Source organism: Triticum aestivum, chromosome 1D, assembly GCF_018294505.1.
Source record: "Triticum aestivum cultivar Chinese Spring chromosome 1D, IWGSC CS RefSeq v2.1, whole genome shotgun sequence".
NCBI lineage: Eukaryota > Viridiplantae > Streptophyta > Magnoliopsida > Poales > Poaceae > Triticum > Triticum aestivum.
Genome location: NC_057796.1, coordinates 294208064 through 294213509, shown reverse-complemented (window position 1 = coordinate 294213509; position 5446 = coordinate 294208064). Strand labels below are relative to the sequence as shown.

Here is a 5446-nt window from a genome sequence, read left to right as displayed (position 1 = left end):
CTGAATGCACAATTATAAGCATCATTATGTCCTCGTCACTCTGGATCAACATTTCAGGTGGGTTGAATGATTCTGGTGTGCCATCTCACTGATTTCGTATCCATTACATCCTTGATCATGTCATGTATTACGTTTCTTCCGTGTATTATATAGCGTCGTTTTCACTGTGAAGCCTTTTCCAGTGAACGATACCCTGAGATGAAGGAAAATATGCCCCCTTTGATGCTTATGGTGATACTTGTTTGTTTGCGTACTTTTGCAATAGCCCCAGCTTAGTCATTTTAGTCGCGCGTAACTCGCAATTGTTTTTTGAAAAGATATGCTTTTCAGTTATGAAGAAACTAGAATGCTCTTGCTCTCTCAACAGAGCAAGAAGATGCTCAAATCTCTCTCATCTAACCCGCACCGTATAAATTTATCGATAGCTCTTCTGAAAGCCCCTACCTTCTTGCAAATATGTGGCTTTGTACTTTGATGTTTTTGTAAGAAATGCTCAGGCAAGGCTTTCGCCCGCTAAATTCGTTGTAAGAAAAAACGATCACACCCATCGCTGCTTTCCAAACTGAAATAATCAATAAAAGTAAGTATATGTAGCTAATCATATTTTTAAAGTCGCCAAATAAAATTTAGCAGTAAAAAAAGTTGCTGAACAAGAACTATATTTAGTAATCATGTAGTAGTTCTGAAGAGGGGAGAACCAGGCCAAGGAGAAAATGCTGAAGCCGGCCAAGGACTTGATCTACTTGTCTCTGCACTACAGACACAGGTTCTGTACTATAAATTCTTCATTCCAATGCCTAACTTTCCTACAACCCCAAGCAAAACGAGCTAACAAACCTTAAACCATGGAGGTATCCACCTTACCCTGCTTGCTACTTGTGTCAACTGCACTGGCACTCTGTCGTGCAGCTGCAGCACGGCCTGAAAGTGCAACAACAAACCTTGATGCAGCCACAATGGCCGCGCAAGAGCGTGACCGTGTCGCGTCGCTGCCGGGGGCGCCGAGCTACCCATATGCGTTCAAGCACTACTCCGGGTACGTCACGACCGATGAGCGCCTCGGCAAGGCACTGTTCTGTTGGTTCTTCGAGGCTATGGAGAAGCCTGACGAGAAGCCACTGGTCCTATGGTTAAATGGAGGTTGCTAACTGATTTACTGAATTTTAACTTGGAGCTTCAGAAAACTTTGTGGGTGAAAGATGTACATGTAATGTAGCTGTACATCGTGTGGTTTTGCTAAATTTTCAGGACCTGGCTGTTCTTCCGTTGGGTTTGGGCAGGCGCAGGAGCTCGGGCCATTTCTTGTGAAGAAAGATGTGCCTGAACTTGAGCTCAATCCGTATGCCTGGAACCAAGGCAAGTGCCAACCAAGACTAACATATTTATAGACTTACAATTTTCATAACAATGGAAGCATGCTTAGCTTACTGTCTGGTGAACTTTCAGCTGCCAACTTGCTGTTCCTGGACTCTCCAGCGGTGTTGGATTTTCGTACACGAACACGTCTTTCAAAATAGATCCACCGGGAGACAATTCCACGGGTATGCAACACAGATATATGTTTCCTCTTCTATATAGAAACAAGGAAGGGTTTTCTTTCATCCTTTGCAGCACACGGTTCATACGCTTTCCTCGTCAGGTGGTTTCAGAGGTTCCCCCAGCACAAAATGAAAGAGTTCTACATAGCAGGAGAGAGCTATGCAGGTCTGCCAACTTATTCATAGCTAGCTAGATAGTAGTAGTAGAATGTATTGTACTCAAGCTAGATAGATACAATACATTCTACTACTATCTAGCTTACTACTATCTAGCTTATACATTCTACTACTATCTAACTTACTACTCATGATCTGACTTTTGCTAATTCTGATTTTACATTCACTAGGACATTACGTTCCCCAACTTGCCAATCTCATCGTGGACGAGAACAAGAAAGCCTCCAACGAAAACTACATAAACTTGAAAGGCATCCTGGCATGTACATACATGCAGCTATAATAAGCTACCCACTTCACCATCCTGTGATTGCGATTGCCTGAATGTTCAGTAATAACTTAACTAAACAAAATGAATTGCAGATCGGGAACGCGTACATGGACGGGGACACGGATCTGCAGGGGATCGTCGACTCGTCGTGGCACCACGCCATCATCTCGGACACGCTCTACGAAACCTACCTGAGGTCCTGCAACTTCAGCGCGGAGATCCTGTCTCGCGAGTGCGAGGTGGCCCTGGGCGAGTTCAGCGTCCTCAACAACCTCATCGACATCTACAGCCTCTACGCCCCCAACTGCGAGCGCGGGTACCCGGACTTCAACACCTCCTCCTCGCCGCAGATCGGACCGACCACCAGCCGTGTAAGCAAAGCGTCTTCCTAAAAGTTTCAGCCATTTTCGTCTCCTGATTGATCGGTCCGCGTGGTCAATAAATCTGCTCATGCACACACACAAAAACAGTTTGATCTTCTCAGGATACCGATGGGCTACGACCCGTGCACGCAGACGTACGCCACCGAGTATCTGAACCGGGAGGACGTGCAGAGGGCTCTGCACGCCAACACCACGGGCGTGCCCTACCCCTACTCTCTCTGCCGGTAATTGTTCTCCTCCTAGCTGAAATGCTTGGACTCGGGATCATGTCGTTTCGGTGGCTGAGCTGAACATTGCTCAGCTTGTATGCAGCGACTCTATCAACGTCTTGTGGCACGATTCTGACAAGACCGTGCTTCCGATCGTCAGGAAGCTCGCGCAGGAGGGGCTCCGCATATGGATCTTCAGGTAGAGCATCTGAGATGTATTTGGCCTTTAGGTTTTGTCTTCGTCTATACAAGTTCAGGTGGACATAAATACTTAGTGTCATTTTCCGTTGCTCTTTCGGCTGAGCAGCGGCGACACGGACGGAAGGATCCCTACGACGTCGACGAGGTACACGCTGAAGAAGCTCGGCCTGCCCATCAAGGAGGACTGGTCGCCATGGTTCACTCACAAGCAGGTACTACTACTGCTTTAACTAATTGGACAACCCCATCGACCGGTTGCTTCCAATTGGTTGCTAACCAATCTTATCAGATCTTATATAGAGTATGTCATTATCTCACACGTTACATCTGTGTGTTTTTTTGGTTGCAGGTTGGTGGATGGAGTGTGGTGTATGATGGCCTGACATTTGTCACGGTGAGAGGAGCCGGACACATGGTGCCAACCTCGCGGCCCGAGCAGGCGCTTCAGCTCTTCGAGCACTTCCTCGCCAACCACAACCTCCCCTCCAAGCCCTTCTAGAAAAATACTGTATATGCCATGGTTGATTCGCACGTTTCCTGAATAAGGCATAGATCGAGGTGATTGATTTCATGGTTGTGTAGTATACTAGCTAGCTCTGCTCTCTACGCTGCCTCTGGTTTCCAATCGAGCAGGCCGAGGATGGATTTCATTGTAGAACACATCTTGTACAACTTGTGGATTTTGTTGCCAAGATTAGAGGATGGACGGTGTTTCCTGGCTATGATGTAGACATCCGAAACCGAGATTAATAATAACCCCATCCACCATTCCAAGTTTCTAACCATTCATTCCAACGTGCCAAGCTTGGCACAACGGCTAGGATAGGATCGTGCAGCACAGGTGATTCTGCATCCACGATGCCATCGGCCGGAGTCATGTGGCGTCTTACCTGCAAGGGGGAGGCAAAAGAACAGCCGAAAAGTTCCACGCGCGCAGCATGCCATTCGCCACCCCGCCATGCATGCACCATTTGCATTTTTTCCCTTGTTCCGGGCGACGGCAGAGGCAAGCAGAGCGAAGGGAATTGTGCTCACGAGCACGATGCCATGTGAAACGAAAGGAAAGGAATTCTGATTTGACTTTTGGGTCCAGCTGTTATGGGGCATCTCCAACGGCAACCCGTAAATTTCCTCACGCATCCATCGACGGACAGAGGAGAATCAGTCCACGGACACGGATGCGAGAGGACGTCATTCAACACTAGCCGCATACATTTTGACAACAACTCGAACCGAACGAAATTCGATGAAACCGGACGAAATTTGATATAAGCATGGCGGATTTCATTGAAAATAGGATAATTTGTACATAAAATCGGACGATATTTCGTCCGGTAAACTAAAAACCTTAAAATAAAACCCTAACTAGCATATACTTCACAGTGACCTCGTAAGTCATGCCAGGCTGGCCGGCGGCTCCTCCTCCGTCATCGGCGCCTAATCCGGCGTCATCGTCGTCGTCGGGCTTCGGGCGACGGAAGGTGACGGCGTTGCGGCAGGGCTTCCCGATGGCTGCCTGGCGCTCGTGCATGATCCTCTCCGGTTTCTCCTGCGCCGTGCGCACTGCGGCCACGGCCACTGAGGATGTGGGCTGGGGGAAAGGACAGCGGTCATTGGAGGAGGAATTGGTGGCGGCATCGATCTCGACAAGGGACCATTCCTCGCTGTACCTGGCCATCTCCCCGTCGAGGCGGTGGAGACGGCGCTTGGCCGTCTCCGACGTCGTCACCGACCGGTCTAGAGCCCATGCGTATGCCAGGTCTGGGTCCGCCGCGATGTGTGGCGTGGGGACGTTCGAGTTCGCGAACTTGGACAGGCACGCGATGTTGCGACTGTCCCGCCGGCGCTGCTCCCCGTCGGCGTAGTCCTGCGCCGTCATGGCGGTCCAGGAGGACAAACAGCTTCCCCAGGTACCGCCGCTGCCGAGGTAGTGGAGAATGCGACCGCGCACCTTGGGCGGGGGGGGGGGGGGGGGGGGGCGTCACGCTGCGCTCATTGATGCCTATTATGCAACTTTATTCTTGTAGACACGTGTTGGGCCTCCAAGCGCAAAGTTTTGTAAGACAGTAGCAATTTTCCCTCAAGTGGATGACCTAAGGTTTATCAATCCGTGGGAGGCGTAGGATGAAGATAGTCTCTCTCAAACAACCATGCAACCAAATACAAGAAATCTCTTGTGTCCCCAACACACCCAATACAATGGCAAATTGTATAGGTGCACTAGTTCGGCGAAGAGATGGTGATAAAAGTGTAATATGGATGGTAGAAATATATTTTTATAATCTGAATAAATAAAAACAGTAAGGTAGCAAATAGTAAACGGGCACAAAAACCGTATTGCAATGCTTGAAATGAGGCCTAGTGTCCTTACTTTCGCTAGTGCAATCAACAATGCTAACATAATTGGATCATATAACCATCCCTCAAAGTGCGATGAAGAATCACTCCAAAGTTCCTATCTAGCGGAGAACATAAGAATAAATTGTTTGTAGGGTACGAAACCACCTCAAACCTATTCTTTCCGTTCGATCTATTCAAGAGTTCGTACTAAAATGACACAAAGCAATTCTTTCCGTTTGATATATCCTAGAGTTCGTACTAAAATAACACCAAAGCAAATTCATATTCATAATACTCATTCCAAACAAAGAACTTCAAAGAGTGCCC

The 5446-nt window shown here is 48.1% G+C and overlaps 1 pseudogene; it reads left to right on the top strand.

Annotated features, from left to right (window-relative positions):
• Positions 1-845: 845 nt before the first annotated feature.
• Positions 846-3278, top strand: LOC123168605 (serine carboxypeptidase-like 34; annotated as a pseudogene).
• The last annotated feature ends 2168 nt before the right edge of the window (positions 3279-5446 follow it).